Below are 18,344 nucleotides of genomic sequence, written 5' to 3'. Positions count from 1 at the left end.
CATAGGGGTATTGCATGGGGAACAATTACAATTTTTTGTGTTACATATGTAAACCTCCACTATCATCCTAGGCATGCCGTGGTTGCAAGTCCATTCACCGCATATTGACTGGGCCACGGGTCAGTTAACCACCTGGTCACCGCATTGTTTTCAGCGGTGTTTGGGGAAGTTAACATTGGGACAAACCAGAGTCCAGGTGGAGGGTGTACCTGACCATTATTCTGAATATTCTGATATATTTTGTCCCAAAGCAGCCGATAAATTGCCTCCCCATCGCCCTTTTGACTGTCCCATTGATCTCCGTTCCGGTTGTGTACCCCCCCGGGGTCATTTGTACAATTTGTCGGGGCCCGAAAAATTGGCTATGCAGTACATCAGAGAGAATTTGGCCAAGGGGTTTATTCGCCCGTTCCGGTCGCCTGCCGGGACAGGCTTCTTTTTTGTAAAAAAGAAAGACGGAGGCCTGCGGCAGTGCATTGATTACCGCGGTCTTAACAAGATTACAGTGAAGAATCGCTATCCGCTACCTCTGATAGACGATTTGTTCACACAGATCGCTGACGCCAAGATCTTTTCTAAGCTGGATTTGCGGGGGGCATACAACCTGATACGCATAAGAAAAGGCGATGAGTGGAAAACGGCCTTTAATACACCAGACAGGCATTATGAGTATCTGGTGATGCCCTTCGGGCTATGTAATGCCCCGGCCGTTTTCCAGGAACTCATCAACGAGGTTTTCAGGGAGGTGTTGGGGAAATTTGTCCTAGTCTACCTAGACGATATCCTTATCTTCTCCAACAACCTCTCTGAACATAGGACCCATGTGAGGTTCGTTTTGAACAAACTAAGGCAGAACTCTTTGTACGCAAAGCTTGAAAAGTGTATATTTGAGGTAACTTCTGTCGCTTTCTTGGGGTACATAGTTTCCACCACAGGCCTGTCTATGGATCCTGCCAAGGTTTCCGCTGTTCTGGAGTGGCCTCAGCCGGTTGGGTTGAAGTCTCTTCAGCGGTTTCTTGGCTTCGCCAACTATTATAGGAGGTTCATAAAGGGGTACTCTACGGTCATTTCTCCCCTTACCAGTCTCACCAAGAAAGGGGCAGATACCACGCACTGGTCTCCTGAGGCGTTACAGGCTTTTTCCACCCTGAAGGGCCTATTTTGTTCAGCACCCATCCTCAGACATGTGGATACGTCTTTTCCGTTTATTGTTGAGGTGGATGCTTTGGAGGTCGGGGTGGGGGCTATGTTGTCTCAGCGATCTGGCTTGCAGGGCAGAATGCACCCGTGTGCTTACTTCTCCCGTAGGTTCTCTCCTGCGGAGAAGAACTACGATATTGGCAACAGAGAGTTCCTAGCCATTAAACTGGCTTTCGAGGAATGGCGACATTGGTTAGAGGGAGCTGAGCATACGGTCACGGTCTACACTGACCACAAGAACTTAGAGTACATCGAGGGGGCTAAGAGGTTGAGCCCTCGTCAGGCTCGATGGTCGTTGTTTTTCTCTAGGTTCTCTTTCATTATTACGTACACCCCGGGTAGCAAAAATGTCAAGGCGGATGCTTTATCCAGATGCTTCGAGTCAGAGACAGCACAGCCCTCCGTTCCAGAGACCATTATTCCCCAGAGCTTGGTACTGGCCGCAACAGAGACTTGGGAGGATTGGAAGGAGACTTTGATTCCCTTTCAACAAGACATCCCGAAAGGGAAGCCCGCAGGGGTGCTGTTCATTCCTCTGCCATTTCGTCTTCAGGTTCTAGAGATGTTCCATGCGCATAAGAATGCTGGGCATCCTGGGGCATCTAGAACACAGGATATGGTAGCCAGATGCGCCTGGTGGCCGTCCTTGGCAGCGGATTGCAAGGAGTACGTGAGGGAATGTGCAATTTGTGCCAAGAGTAAACCCTTCTGGCTGGCACCTATCGGTACCCTGCAGCCTTTGCCCACCCCGAGTGAACCATGGACTCACCTGTCCATGGATTTTGTAGGGGAGCTTCCCAGATCTGAGGGCATGGCGGTCGTTTGGGTGGTAGTCGACCCTTTTAGCAAAATGGCCCATTTCGTGCCATTGAAAGGACTCCCCTCAGCTCAGGAATTGGCCGAGTTATTCATAACTCATATTTTCCGATTACACGGCATTCCTGAAAACATAGTCTCAGACAGGGGAGTCCAATTTGTTTCACGATTTTGAAAGGCTTTTTGCCAGCTCATAGGCATAAAGCTGTCATTTTCATCAGGCTACCATCCACAGACAAATGGCCAGACGGAGAGGATAAACCAGTGCTTAGAACAGTTTTTGAGGTGTTACGTTGCTGAGGTGCAAAACGATTGGGTTAGATTCTTGCCCTTCGCAGAATTTGCGCAAAATAATTTAAAAAACTCGTCCTCCGGATTTTCTCCTTTTCAGGTAGTGACGGGGAGATCACCCAAATTTTCCCCCTTGCCAGTAGCCTCCACTCCATTCCCAGCCCTGGAGACCTGGCAAAGGTCACTTAAGGACCTTTGGGGAACAGTAAAGAGTAACCTGGAAAAGGCTTTTTTGAGTCAGAAGGGTCAAGCTGACAAAAGACGGTCATTGGAGTGGAGGTTCCAACCTGGAGACTTGGTCTGGGTGTCCACACGTCACTTGACCCTGAGACAACCTTCTGACAAGCTAGGTCCCAGGTTTGTGGGTCCATTCCCGGTAGATCAACAATGTTACTTATACCGTTGATCTCCCCGCCAGCATGCGGGGGGTAAAGTCCTTCCACGTGTCCCTTCTTAAACCAGCAGTCCAGGTGGGTCCTACTCCTCCTCCTCCTGTGTTGGTAGATGCCCAACCCGAATATGAGGTGGAGAAGATTTTAGATTCACGCACGGTACAAAACTCGGTACAGTACCTCGTACATTGGAAAGGGTACGGCATTGAGGAGAGGCAATGGGTACCGGGGACACGCATGCATGCAGACGACTTAAGGAGGGAGTTTCATGCCTTACATCCCGAGAAGGAGCTGTCCGGAGTCCACTCCTCGGGGGGGGGGGGGGGGGGAGTACTGTAAGGAAACGCAGAAAAGCCGCCGTCTCTCAAGGTGAGGCGGCTGTTTCCGTGTCCAGCAGGGCGTCACAACGCGGAAAAACCGCCGCATGCCGCTTAGGCAGAGCGTCGGAATCCACATTGGGAACGGCGGAATCCGCATTGAAAACGGCGGAATCCACATTGGAAGCGGCCCCCACACGTGGTGCTCAAGATACATTGCAAGACAGTTCTGGTGTGGCTGGGACTGATAGTCCACCAGGATTCAGAGTGACACGCGCGCGCGCACAGAGACAGAGCTTATATAACAGCCAGAAGTAGTCAGCTGACCAGGCTGGTCAGCTGACATTTTCCACAACTTTCATTGGTCCAGCAATTAGGGAGGTCCTGGAAAGGTCCTTGAGTATATATACTGCTGGCTGTTCACTTGTTCCTTGTCTGGCGTGCGATCACATACGTGGGAGCACTCAGATCCGTAGTCAGATCCGCAAGTGTGCCGGGACCAGCTGGAGCTGTAATCCTACACTTAGCTAGATTCTGTTGATAGCTAAAGTACTAGTTTGATTGTGATTATCTGTTATGACCCTTTGTCTGTCTCGACTATCCTCCTGAACTCTGATCTTGTACCTCAATATCTCTGATACTCTGTTGCCGAACCCCGACTCCTCCTAGACCCTGCTTCTGTCTCCTGATTTTGTACCCTGATATATCTGATACCCTGTTGCCAAACCTTGCCTGTACTTCGACTCTGCTTTTGCCTCCTGATCTTGTACCTTATCTGTCCGTGTGTATCGACCTGGCTTGTCCGACCTCGAGAACCGACCTCACTATTGGAGGCGGTTCCCCGTCCTGTCAGTGGCATCTCCTCCTGAGTGTCACTTTCAGACTAACCTTCCTACTATCAGTCTGACTCCTCCCGTCTTGGAGAGTCCAGATCTGCGGAAGGAATCAGCGCAGTACTTCCGACTGCGCTGAGGCTTGTTACTGTTACACCAAAACACTACACTCTACTCAGGTGAACAGAGGTTAGCTAGTATATTGGATTATCGGTGAGACTGCAGATCACTTATAATCTGGTATACGTCTGTATTCCCCGTGACACTGCAGATCACCGGTAATCAGACCTCTCTGTGCTTCACCGATCGTTACAAGTTCCTCTGTAAAGGGGTTCTTTCGCGAAAAAAGTAGGCAGTTAAAAAATGTGACAGATGACAGGTTTTGGGCCAGTCCATCTTTTTAAAGAGAAACACCGACCAAGAATTGAACTTTATCCCAATCAGTAGCTGATACCCCCTTTTACATCACAAATCTATTGCATTTCACAAACAGACCATCAGGGGGGCGCTGTATGACTGATTTTGTGATGAAACCCCTCCCACAAGAAACTCTGGTACGGCGGTACTCTGGGCAAACTGCCACAATGTAACAATGTTCACAGACAGGAAATGGCTGTTTACAGCTGTCTGTAACAACCAAAACAGCTAGGAGCAGCTACATAACCTGCCCACAGTAAAAATGTCACCATGTGATAAATGGCAGAATGTAAATCTGGGAGAGGAAAGATTTTACAATGAGCAAACACTGACTAAATCATTTATACATAATTATTGTAAAAATGAAGCACTTTTTTATTACATTATTTTCACTGGAGTTTCTCTTTAAGGGGGATTCTCGGGACTTTCTTTGTTTTCAACAGCATTTCCTGAACAACAGTTGCAAAATCTAACTGACATAATAGTGTGCAAGTGATTAGGGAGGCTGGCTGGTATCTTGCTATTTTGGCAGTTAAACTGCTGTTCAGGAAATGCTGTTGAAAACAAAGAAAGCCCTGAGAATCCCCCTTAGGCCTCTTGCACACTGCAAGCGATTCCGATTCAGATTCCGCTTTTTAATCAGTTTTTACATCCGATTCAGATTCCGATTTGCAGTATGCAGGGAGCAAACTGCAAATCTGAATCTGAATCGGAAGTAAAAACTGATTAAAAAGCGGAATCTGAATCTGAATCGCTTGCAGTGTGCAAGAGGCCTTAAAAAGATGGACTGGCCCAAAACCTGTCATCTGTCACATTTTTTAACTGCCTACTTTTTTCGCGAAAGAACCCCTTTAAGACCGTGAAATTGCAGGTAATCAGGTTTCATTTTCTAGCCCAGTTTTATAGTTAATAGGAACAGACAATAGTTCAGACAAGAATTGTGAGACGTCTGCTGACTTTGCTGTCAGATGTTAAATTGTTACTGGCGAAAATGAGTATGAAAAGCAGCCTTACATTAAAGCGGTATAAAACCCTGACATAATATTCAATAAAAACATGTTTTCCTACTTTTTATATGCCATACGGTTAGCATATTTGCTTTTGTGCATAAGTATTAGTATTCATTTAGATCAGGCCTGCCCAATAGGTCGATCGCGATCTACCAGTAGTAGATCGCGACCGCCTCCTGAGTAGATCATGGCTGCATGGCCGCATCCTGTCAAATTTCGATGCCGCTTAGCTGTGGCTGTAAAAATTTGCTACCACCATGTAGCCGCAGCTGTCAAAATATGGTACCTAGCAGCCGCGGCTATTGGAATTCAATGCCTGGCTGCATCGAGGAGAGGGGAGAGGTGCGGCCAAAGGGGAGAGGTGTGGCTGAAGGGGAGAGGAGAAAATGATGAGGCAGCATCTCCTCCCCCTTCATGCTGTGTGAGACATGCACAGCGATTTGGCCATGCCCCCCGCAGGTCCCGCACATCCTTGAAACTCTGGAGGGGAAACCGAGAGACTGAACAGAGGCTTTTTCGGTGGGCACATGTGTTTGGTCTTGGTGGCGGGTCTGGGTGAGGGGAAGGGGGAGATTCCAGGACTGTATATGCCAATATTTATGGTTGTGGTGCAATTCAAATTGCTGAATCCAAAAGATCTAACAACATTTCAAATTTTAAACTTAGCATCTATACGGTAATGCTGGTATATTACTATATAAGACTTATATAGTTAAGCATAAATGCTTTCTGATGCTTTCTGATCCTCTCACTGTCTTTAAAGGTGCGTACACACGCACTACAAAAGGCACAACGGGTCCACCTGTCCCTCCCACTGGGCGGTCTTTTAGCCGACAGTGGTGCATGTGTACGCGCTGTTGGCGGACTGATAAGGCTGTTTCTGAAAGATCCACTTAGTGGATCTTTCAGAAAGAGCCTTATCAATCCGCCGACGGTGCGTACACACGCGCTACTGTCGGCTAAAAGACGTCCCAGCGGGAGGGTCCAGCGGACCCATTGTTGCCTTTTGTAGTGCGTGTGTACGCACCTTAAGAGACCCAGCAGTGTCAGAGAAGGCTTTGTTTACATTTCTCCCTTGATACAATTAAACACAAGACAACATCTACAAGTTCGGAAGCTGCCAGCTCTGCTGGCAGGGCAGCTTCTAAGGTCTGTGTTAACTCTTTGAATGCAGTTCTAGTAAAAAAAAAAATTCTGGTTGTATATAATATGCTGTAAATAATCTTTTAGAGCAAAGTAGAAATGCTGGGTTTCATTTTGCTTTAAATAAAGTTGAAGTCTGTTTCTAAGTATATGCAATATGACTAAATAAATGTATATTAACACTGAGACCTTCCCTAGTCTGGATCCTGTAACCATCTTACTGAATCACCTCACTTGCCCTGAGCTTTTGTCATTTATCAGTAAAGCATCAGCAGCTTCACAAAATCCTGTAAAGATCTCCTAAAATGATGGGAGTATGAAGGTTGCCATTACTGTCATCTTCTTAATCCATCGACTGTCTGGCTGTCTTGCTGCATTCGGGTTTCCTTGCCCATAATTTCCATACACCCATAATTTTCTCACCCATCATTTCCATACTTGTTCTGCTTCACTTCTCTGATTCGGTATCAGCATAAAGCATTAGTCCAATTACAAGGCATGTAGTATTAGGGATACTCATTCCGATTCTGCGGAATTGAAATTTCCGCATTTCCAATAGGAAAATTGCATTTCCTATTCGAAAATCAGAAATTGGAATTCTTTGGAAATCCGATCTACCACAACTCAGTAATTCTATCCCAATCACAGAACCTCGGAAGAATTGGACCAATCGAGAATGCAGAATTTTTCAGCAAAAGATCGGATTACCGTGGTAATTTTAGACCAATCACAAGATTTCCATTTTTCCAATATTTTGTGTAATTTTGGTTTTCTCTGATGCCAAAAAATGTCAAATAAAATCAGAAATTGGAAAATTGGAAATCAGAAAACAGAAAATTGTAATTCGCGAAAACGAAATTTCAGCGGAAATGGGCATTTAGGACCATCCCTATGCAGTATTTTGTAGAAGGAAATTAGCAATGTCACCCTCTGTATTCCTGCTACTACGCTTTGGCTGCCTAGAACAAGATGGCACACTGGACATGATTTCCAAACACTTCTCCAGAAATATCAGTGAATGCTCAGAGGGGTTCCATAAGCAATCCAAAACACCTGCTCATTACCAAATCTATCAGCACATCAAACTTTGAACTGAGATAACCTAGATTAGGATGGCAAATTTTAACCACTTAAAGCGGAATATAACCCAGCATTTCAACTTTGCTCTAAAACATTATTTACAGCATAATATACGCAAACAGCAATTTTTTTTTTTACTAGACCAGCATTGGAAGGGTTACACACAGAGCTTTAAAGTTCCATGGAGAGAAATACTGCCGCATCCGAAGTTTAGATAGATACATTTAAGTAAACACAATGTAACAAGTGAGGAATGTGACACACAGCCAGCGGTTATATTCCGCTTTAACCTCCTTAGCGGTAACCCCGTGTGTGACACGGGGTAAGCCGCCGGAGGGTGCCGCTCAGGCCCTGCTGGGCCGATTTACTTAATTTTTTTTTTTTGCTGGACGCAGCTAGCACTTTGCTAGCTGCGCCAGCACCCCGATCGCCGCCGCCGCGCGCCCGATCGCCGCTATCCAGTGCGGCGCGCGCCCCCCCCCCCCAGACCCCGAGCGCTGCCTGGCCAATCAGTGCCTGGCAGCGCCGAGGGGTGGATCGGGTCTCCCAATGACGTCCCGACGTCGCTGACGTCGGTGACGTCATTCCGCCCCGTCGCCGGAGGCGATCGGCGGGGCTGGGGGGATGCCGCTGAGCAGCGGCTATCATGTAGCGAGCCCTCGGCTCGCTACATGATTTAAAAAAAAAATAATTAAAAAAAAACTGCTGCGCTGCCCCCTGGCGGTATTTTTCATACCGCCAAGGGGGTTAATAAAATACAGTGATCAATGAATTTGGTCAAAATTGGCTGTAGCACCTCTGGTGAAATGCCTTACTACATTTTACCCAGTGCTCTCTGTATCTGGAAGGGGTTGATATGCTAGTGCATGTAAAATATAAACATATTAACTATTCACACTTTCATACGAGATCACAGCTATTTTATTAGTGTCATAGTACATTTTATTGCTACTGTTACACAGAACAGATAAAAACATATCATTTTAATATCTGCAATAGTTTAAAAAAAGTGATAGTTGTAGCATCAAATGACAAGTGTGTCTCGTAAATCCATCTTCACACTGCAAAGGAAGCCAGAAAAACAGATTAGCAGATAATAGAAACACATTATATATATATTACAGTAAATTTCCTATCCATAGGTCACAAACATTACTACAATGCAGAGCAGGGACAAGGTCCTCCAGCACCCAAGGCTGAGACACCAAAGTGCGCCCCTCCATCCCTCCCACCCCAGCCATCACACACTGATTGCTATTAGACTAAGAGGCGCCACAGGGCCCACAAACTCCCCAACACCTTAATATCTAGTTATCTGGCTTGCAGTCACTGCCATGTATCCCCTTTTCTTATTTCTTTCTGCTTCAAACACAATTAGGAATGACAGCTGAATGAATTCTGCTCCCCCTCCTACACTGCGCCCTGAGGCTGGAGCCTCTCCATGCTATGCCTCGGCGCGGCCCTGCTACAATGGCTACAATGTTCTTTTATCAAGGCAAGATTTACCATAAGGCACTGTAGGCACATGCCTACAGGATCCTGATGATGAAAAGTCAGCTCACTGCCCTACCCAAATGCCTGCCTCCTGTCTTACCTAAGTAAATGAGAGGTTACGCACCTGGGTCTCGGCATTCCACTGACCAGATTTCCCTTCAGTCGGCGACACTTCTAGCTACCTAATACTTGGGGGCACCTCTACCTACTTAACCACTTGCTTACTGCCTAATGCAGATTGGCGATGGCAGAGTGGCTCTGTTGTTCCTCTTGGATGCCATATGGCATCATCTCGCAAGGAGTGAGATTTGACGGGAGCTCGCGCGAGCACGCTCTCTCGTCACTGCACAGAGGGGACCTGAGTGATCAGCTTGCCAGTCAGCGATCTGTGCTGGCAGGCTGTTATTTAGGTAACATGTTTTATTTAGTAGGTAGCGCTGACATCTTCAGTGCTTCACAGAGCAAAGCTTTGTCACTTAACTGTCCCTCAGAGGGGCTCACAATCTAATCCCTTTCATAGGCATATGTCTATGTGTAGTGTAATGTATGTATCGTAGTCTAGGGACAATTTTGGAGTGAAGGGGGTGGGATAAAAAAACATAATTTTTTGCAAAAATGTATTGTTCTTTAATGAATTTTAAAAAATCTAAAAATCACAGCAGCAATCAAATAACACTAAAAGAAAGCTCTATTTGTGAGATGAAAAGGAGGTAAAATTAATTTGGGGTGCAGAGTTGTATGACCAAGCAATAAACAGTTGTGCCGTGCAGAATTGTAAAAAATGGCATGGACCCTAGGGGGTATAAACCTCTGGTCTTCAAGTAGTTAATACCAGTGGTGCTCATCCAGATTCCAGATATCCGGGTAACCCGGATATCCGACCTTTTTTCAGCTATCCGACCAGATTCAGATTCCGGATACCTGGGCCCAAATCCGGATAGCTATCTGTGGATATTTGGTCGCATACCCGGATATCCGTGAATATCCACCAGATATCCAGATCCGAATACTGTAACTAAAGAGATGACATCATTGAACCAATCAGAGGGCTCCCAGCAGAAGCCCTAGCAACCAATCACAGAAGGGAACTTTGACCAGCCCCACCTGACCTCATTGAGCCAATCAGAGGGCTCCCAGCCTAATCCCTGGCACCCAATCACAGAAGGTAACCCTGGCCAGCCCCCCTGTGGGTGCCATGATGAGAAATTTCATCCTGTGTGACTGCTCAGTCACTGAGAGACATGCTGCAGTGCTGCTGGCCTAGCAGTGCTGTGTACAGTGATAAACCTAAAGCTGTTCAGTGATTAACCCCTTCACTATCACTACACTATTGTTGTATTGTTAATTACCTTCATTTCATTGTGTGACAGTCAGAGTATGTGCTGTGCTGCAGGGCTGCTGCAGCTGCTACGTGTCTGTGTGTGTGCTGTGCACAGACCAGGCCAGCTGCTGCCTGCTGGCCAGCTATTAGCCTTAGCTAGCTACAGTATAGGTTAGGTTAGGGATAATAGGGAATAGGATTACTGTGTTATTGTGTAGTTAGTACTGTAGTACTGCAGTCAGTGCTAGTAGTTGATAGAGTAGTAGTACTACTGTGTTAGCTTACTACAGAACTGCTGTGCTGCTGAGCAGTGCCAGTGTGACAGTTAGTGTCTTCTCCTCTGCTGTCTGACTGTCACTCGGCACATGGCACTTGGCACGTGGCCCTTAGCACTTGGCACGTGGCCCTTAGCACTTGGCACGTGGCACGTGAAGAATGACACGTGCCAAATGCCACGTGCCACATCCGGCATGCTCCTGGCACACGTTACACCTGCTGCTGCTGCATTGCCCTGCTCCTGCTGCCTGTGCAGCTCCCACTGCCAGGGTGCCACAGGCCACTGATGCTACCTATATTTAACCCAAAACACAATTGCTGCGTAATTTTTTGGAGGTGTCTGGGGTGAAAACTGCCATGTCCCAGTTGTGCGGTTGGACTTTGGACACAATGTGGGCTGCACGACCGCTGTCTGGAACCTAGGCCTGATGTTAACTGACATTTTTTTGTGGGGGGGGGGGATTATAAGTCCCCACATCATCAATTAATGTTTCCCTTTAAAAAATCATGATGATACATGCCTAATTTATTCTAAAAACGTTTTTAATGCAATTTAAAGGCCACTTCCGTTTTTTCTATCCAGATATCCGAGTCCGGCCGGATACCCCGGATACTGAGGTTGGATATCCGATCCGGATCATAAAATTTTGAAATCGAATATCCGACCCGGATCGCATATCTGGGTATCCGGATCCGGGTCAATCAAGATTTTGAAAAGGGGTATCCGAGCAGCACTAGTTAATACTGAGAATAGCTCTAGCCACCATACTAAGGGGCACTTGTAGCTGCCTATGATGGGAGAGGGAAGTAAGGGAGAAATGACAAGTGACTCTTGCAGTGTGGTTCAGTGGGGGATTGTAGGTTCATGGAGGGAGAAGTCTAGGGTGCCAGGACATCTGTGCCTATAGGCTCCTGTGATGTAAATTCAGGCATGCCTTTCATTCAAACATTTGGGCTCCATAGCAGAGACATGAGATTGCTTCTAATTTTCTGAAGACCATGTTTTTATCCAGAGAACTACTTAATCCAGACAGCCAGTAAAATAATCTTTTTAAGCAGCATTACTGGTTCAGACTTGGAGGGCTCTAAAGGTGCCCATTAACAGTACAATATTTTTCTCAGATGTGATCATTTAATCAGATTTGAGGGATCCTAAGTAATTAAAAGGTAATTATTGATTGTTCCATCAAAGGGTCGATTAGGGCTCTTTCTCTCTTCAGACACGATCGTAAAATGTAACATTCCGATTGTGAAAATTATGTAATCCAATTGACCGTAGAATCATTTCATGTAAATTTTCTCAACATACTGCTTGGTTTTCTGACAATTTGATAGTAAAAATCTGAATATGATTGCATCTGAGGAAAATATTGTAATGTTAATGGGTACCTCAAAAAGGAACTTTAGCGAAAAGGGGGAAAAAAATCAGTAGGTTACAAAGTGAGACGTTAACAAAATAGGTGAGAGATCAAGAAATGATTAATATTCACCATGTAATTTGCTCATATATTGTTTGATCCACAGTTAGCCTGCACGTAATCATCTTTACTACTGGCAGACATAAAAAACAGCACGAAATGCCATTATCTATAACCACACTCACTAACAAGATATCTATACATATGCACAGAGGGAGATACTGGTTGCTTGGCAGTTGAAAACAGTTATTTCCACAATGCAACAAGGCTCCCACAGTGTGATGTCAAGCCCTGACATCACACTGTGTGAGGGGTTTCACCACAATATCAGCCCCCTGATAATCTATTTGAGGAAGAGTAAACATTTCTCATGGGACCGGGGGTAACAGCTTCGTCACAGTTCCTCTTTAGGCTCTAAATAAATCTATTTAAACAGAAACTCCAACCTAGAATTGAACTTTATCCCAATCAGTAGCTGATACCCCCTTTTACATGAGAAATATAATGATTTTCACAAACAGACCATCAGGGGGCGCTGTATGACTGATTTTGTACTGAAACCCCTCCCACAAGAAGCTCTGAGTACCGCGGTACTCTGGGCAAACTGCCACAATGTAACAATGTTCAAAGACAGGAATTAGCTGTTTACAGCTGTCTCCACCAGCCAAAACAGCGAGGTGCAGCTACATAACCTGCCCACAGTTAAAATGTCACCATGTAATAAATGTCAGAATGTAAATCGGGGAGAGGAAAGATTTTACAATGAGCAAACACTGACTAAATCATTTATACATAATTATGGTAAAAAATGAAGCACTCTTTTTACTACATTATTTTCACTGGAGTTCCTCTTTAACAAATATACACAGACAGGTAATCAAACCTGACATAGATTCTAATCCTTACTAATCAGTAATTCCATGACATTCTCCTAACACGCTAATTAACTTTTAGCCGAATTTGGGGCTGGCAAATCACTGAATAATTAACAAAGCAGGTAGGAGGCTGGATCAGTTGTTAGCAACTTTTATTTGCCAATAGGTACTTTTGCCTCCTGGATGTGGCTAAATAGATTACTAGGAGAATTTGTGGATCATTACCAGTCCTTACCCAACCTATTTAAATCTGAAGAAAAAAGATTTGGTACGTTATACTTTTTTCCTTGCCCATAACTGACCCAAATTAAAACAACGGAAAAAAAAAATCACAACAAAGTGTTAACTTCTCTCAAGAGAATAAAATCTCCAACGTTGCCTAAGTCTAAATGTAAGCAGGTCTCTTAATTCACTTATTTTCACATCATACATTACATTTAGATAATTGTACATTAAGTAAAAAACAATTATCTGAATGATATTAAATGTGGGCTAATACATCCCATAGACAATCTGGTAAAGCAGCTCTGGTGAATATATTGACAAACTATAGAAATTAAATATTATTTCTTCTTATAATTTTTATGCAACAATTTTGGCTTAATTCCTGTGGGGTTTCCCCCCCCCCCCCCTTTTGCTTTTTAAATGCAGAAACAAGTCCAAAATTTCAGATACATTTCATGACTATTCCATGTGTTTGAAATCATTATGTGCAAATTACCTTTGCTTTGCTGTGTCAATGCCAGTTACCTCAGTGGTGACCATAGCCATAGCTATTATTCAAGTGGGTCCCTCTTCCGTAGCTACCATAGCCAACATTACCACTGTGGCCACCATAGCCGCTGTGTAAACCAGATCCACTGTGGCCACCATAGCTAGTGTTACCATGGCCACCATGGCTGTTGTGGTGACCGTAGCCACCATAGTTGCTGTGACTACCATATCCGCTGCGGCCACCATAGCCACTGTTGCCACCGTAGTTGCCATAGCTGCCGTGACCACCACCATATCCACTGTTGCCACCGTAGTTGCCATAGCTGCCGTGACCACCACCATGTCCACTGTGGCCACTGTATCCATGGTTGCCACCATAGCTGCCATGACCACTGTTGCCACCATAGCCAAAATTCCCATGCCCTACACCCATATTGGAGGCAATTCCTCTCCCAGCACTGATGGCATTAGTAAAGCCTGTAGATCCGCCAGAACCTAAGACACAAGGGAAGCATAAATATAATCAACAGTTAATACAGTAATTGTATATTGTTTATCTTCAAGTTCATCTGCTTATACTGCTGGCATGCTAATGGGAGATGACTGTAATTTGCACCATATTATTCTTAATTTAGTGATGAAACAACCCTATGTCGTGCACATTTGCACAGGGGTGCTGACCTTCAAACAAAACATTATCTAAGTATTGCCATATGTTCTATTTGCCATATAGCATGTAGAATTCAGCTTGCTGCTACATGGGAGTATGCATATCTCACAAAGGTCCATATTTGGAGGGACAGTCTCTTTTTCGGAAGCAACCCCAACAATTAGGTATAGTAGGAGGCTGCTGGGAAGATAAAATACAGATAATCCCCTGCTGACCAGCACTGCAATTGCAAATTTCTCATACATAGAAGCAAATATGTCCTCATGTATAAAATGTACTGTACTGTTTTTATTATTACCTACTTTTGTTATCATAGATACTATTTAAACTGCTGTAATTTGTTTAACCACTTCACCTCCAAGGGATTTTCCCCTTAAAAAAACAGAACAATTTTCACCTGTCAGCACTTCTTTCATTCATTCATCTATAACTTTATTACTACTTATCACAATGAAACAATCTACTGTATTTTTCGGACCATAAGAAGCACTTTTTCTCCCCCAAACATGGGGGGAAAAAGTCACTGTGTCTTATGGTCCGGATGCTAGATGCCAGGTAGAAATCCCTGCATGGTAATGGTATTTCCTGGCGCCCCTATGTGTCTCTGCGGCAAGTACCTTATGTCTGATGTGTCCGCCTGTGTCCGCCTGTGTCCCTGAAGTAGTTACATTACTTCTCATGCCGCTCTATGCCCCGTGTCCTCTAATGTGCCTGCCTGTGTGCCGCGGCAAATACCTCTAAAGGGTCGCATTTCCAAGTGTATTCTTGTGCCCGCTCGTAGTCCGCTACTTGTCCCCCTCTGTCTCCTGTCCCCGTGGATCTGGTGGGCGCTGTGCAGGCTGGGGCTTACCGCTAAATGGCGGTACAGTGCGCGGCGATGTGAAGCGGTAAGCCGGCGGGTGGTCCATGCGTGCAGCCGATCCTCTGTCGCCCTTCACTTCCGTGTTGGTGACGAATGTGGAAGTGAAGGGCGAGAGAGGATCGGCTGCACGCATGGACCACCCGCGGGCTTACCGCTTCACATCGCCGCGCACTGTACCCCTCATTTAGCGGTAAGCCCCAGCCTGCACAGCGCCCACCAGATCCACGGGGACAGGAGACAGAGGGGGACAAGTAGCGGACTATGAGCGGGCACAAGAATACACTTGAAAACGCGATCCCTTAGAGGTATTTGCCGCCGGACACAGGAAGCCACGTTAAAGGACACGCGGCACCATTGAGGACACGGGGCATAAAGGGGCACATATGAGGACACTGGGGGCACATATGAGGACACTGGGGGCACATATGAGGACACAGGGCACTTAAGAGGACAGAGGGGGCATTTAAGAGGACACAGGGGCATAGATCACACAGGGAGACAGAGGGAGACACTAAAGGTACAAAGGGGACACAAGGGGGACATAATAATTGAGGGGAGAAGAAGATCCACAAGATGCCCCTGCACCATGGACGCACCAGGTTTAGTATTTTTTTCCCCTGGTTTTTGCCCTCTAAACCTAGGTGCGTCTTATGGTCCGGAGCGTCTTATGGTCCGAAAAATACGGTATATCTTGTTTTTTTCACCACCAACAAGGCTTTGTTTGGGGGGGACGTTTAGCTAAGAATTATTTTTTTCTAACTGTGTTTTAACAGGAAAAATAAGAAAAAGATGGAAAAACATAATTATTTCTCAGTTTTCGGCCATTATAGTTGTAAAAGAATACATGCTACCATAATTAAATCCTACAAAGTTTATTTGCCCATTTATCCCGGTTATTAAAACGTATAAAAATTGTCTCTAGTACAATGTATGGCGCCAATATTTTATTTGGAAATAAAGGTGCATTTTTTCAGTTTTGCGTCCATCACTAATTACAAGCCACTATTTAAAAAGTTAGATTAATATACCCTCTTGACATACATATTTAAAAAGTGCAGTCTCTATTTATGTAAATTTTTTTAATTGTATGTTTTTTATTTTTTTTACAAAAAAATGTGTCTGTTAATGAAAAAAGTTTGTAGATGTAATTTTACTATTTGGCCACAAGATGTCCTCGCATATAACTTTCCTGTGCGTAGTTTTACTACACAAACAGGAAGTAATGTGTGGACATGTAAGTATCGGTTCTTGTGAATGACGGCGCCATCTCATTTATGGCGGCGGTCATTCACACAGGTACTTAGATCAATGAATGGGCACTGTGTTGATCTCCTGTCTAACGATCAGCGGCGATAACGAGCGGGAGCGCACGGTGGGAAGGGAAGTAGTAGCTACGTCCCTGCAAGGAGAAGATGGATTTTTCAGGGACGTAGTTAGGGGGAGTGGTTAAAGCACACTAAAGACAACTGAAAAAAAATATTTAAACGGTAGGGGTTCACTGTCAACTTACAAGTGAACAGATTCAACTTACAAACCAGTAAACCATCTCCCAAAAAACAACCTGTTTGTAGGTATGTTCTTATTAAGTGCAAAAGAAGAAGAAGTTTTCCTAGGATTTTTTCTGTCTAAGATAAGCTACCCTTGAGCAGGAATCAATTAGCTACTGAGAAACTTCTCTAGCAATATCCCAATCACAATATCACAATCTCCACCACCACCTTACACCCACCAAAAATATACGTAGTAAAATTACTAACCAAGTCCTCCTAAGAATCTAGACATGATGGCAAATCTGAAAAAGAAACAAAGAAAAGCAGACATCCAATTAATGTACATTTATGAGAAGATACACATGCCTTATGTCATTGTCAAATCTCTGCCTGTGGCAACAGTCACTCTATCTTCAAAACACAAGACTGATGATTATACTGTGAATATTAATTGCAAAATTATTTTAAAGAGAATATGAAACATTATCTCCTAGGTGAAAATACTTTATATCCATGTATTCTTATAGTAACATATAAAATATGACAAATAAACTGTTCATTTTTTAAAAAATGTTTAACTTGGACTTTTCAGTCTTCAGATTTGGCGGCTGATAATTGGGGATGATCGTCAAATTTTGTGTTGAAAATCAAGTATTTTATGTGCTTAAAACTTTTTTTGAAAGTACATTTTCCCAGAATTGCAAGTGTGGGTCTATGGCTAAAAGTATAAGGGCTCGTTTCCACTAGTGCGGCATGCATCTCGCAGACGCACGCCGCACTGAGCTGGTGGGCGGGATCGCGGGCGAATTCCATGAGCCGTGCCACGCACGGCTATGGGATTCGCAGCCTCCGCCGCGAATTCTGCGGGGGGTTCCGGCCGAATCGCCCCCGCAAGCAATTCTACCGCGGCCCCGTCATCCCCTATGGCAGAGTTTCCCCGTGCGAATCATGTGCGGGGAAACTCTGCAGAATCGCCGGCGAAACCGCCGTAGTGGAAATGGGCCCTTGGAGGTAGAGGATCAACAGGATAGTCAGGTAACTGGTATTGCAAGTAAGATTATCTGCCATGGCAGTCAGCTGACATGGTGGAGGGATCAAATTACAACTTGTGATTAGACACAAGTGAGGGGAATTAGTCAGGCTAAACTCTCTAAATACATAGAGGGTGCATTTCTCTCTGTTTTCCTTCTGTACTGTGCAAGAGTTCAGGTCCACTTTAACAAAAACACAGTGACACAGTTCAGAGGATAAATGTGCAATAGACAGAAAGCATCGGTCTACATCATTTACTGTATATACCCAGAATATTACATTCACCGACAATTTACCGTATGCTGCAACTACATGTTAAATAAAAATAGACAACTACTGGATATAGTTACTCACCAGAGTTGGGATCCAGCAGATTCACAATGAATATTATATTTACACAGACGTAGCTTCTTTTATATCTATATTCAGAAGGGGAGGAGACAAAAGCTTATGACACGATGGCACAAATATTACACTGTGTGTTAAGCATATTCCATATTCAGATTTACATTTTTGTTATTCATATTGGATAATCCACTGTCTCCACTATCTTTCTTAGGCATCTGCCAGATTTATGCCCCAGTTGTAATTAAATGACAATCCTGTGTCCTGATACATATGCTGAACCACACGTGACATTGTTATACCATCACAAGGTGTCAACGCCTGATTGCATTCAACAATTGCTCAAAG

At 44.7% G+C, this 18,344-nt stretch overlaps 1 long non-coding RNA gene across 1 annotated transcript; it reads right to left on the bottom strand.

Moving 5' to 3' along the window:
- Positions 1 to 8,397: 8,397 nt before the first annotated feature.
- On the bottom strand, positions 8,398 to 18,071 carry LOC137524855 (uncharacterized). Its single transcript, XR_011022796.1, has 4 exons — positions 18,006 to 18,071; positions 16,887 to 16,921; positions 13,605 to 14,092; positions 8,398 to 8,560 (listed from the first exon to the last, which is right to left on the bottom strand). It is a non-coding gene; the product is annotated as an uncharacterized lncRNA (long non-coding RNA).
- Positions 18,072 to 18,344: the final 273 nt, after the last annotated feature.

The sequence above is a fragment of the Hyperolius riggenbachi genome, chromosome 7 (genome assembly GCF_040937935.1).
Source record: "Hyperolius riggenbachi isolate aHypRig1 chromosome 7, aHypRig1.pri, whole genome shotgun sequence".
NCBI classification, from domain to species: Eukaryota; Metazoa; Chordata; class Amphibia; order Anura; family Hyperoliidae; genus Hyperolius; species Hyperolius riggenbachi.
The sequence above is the reverse complement of the archived record's forward strand: the minus strand, read 5'-3'. Positions and strand labels throughout refer to the sequence as shown.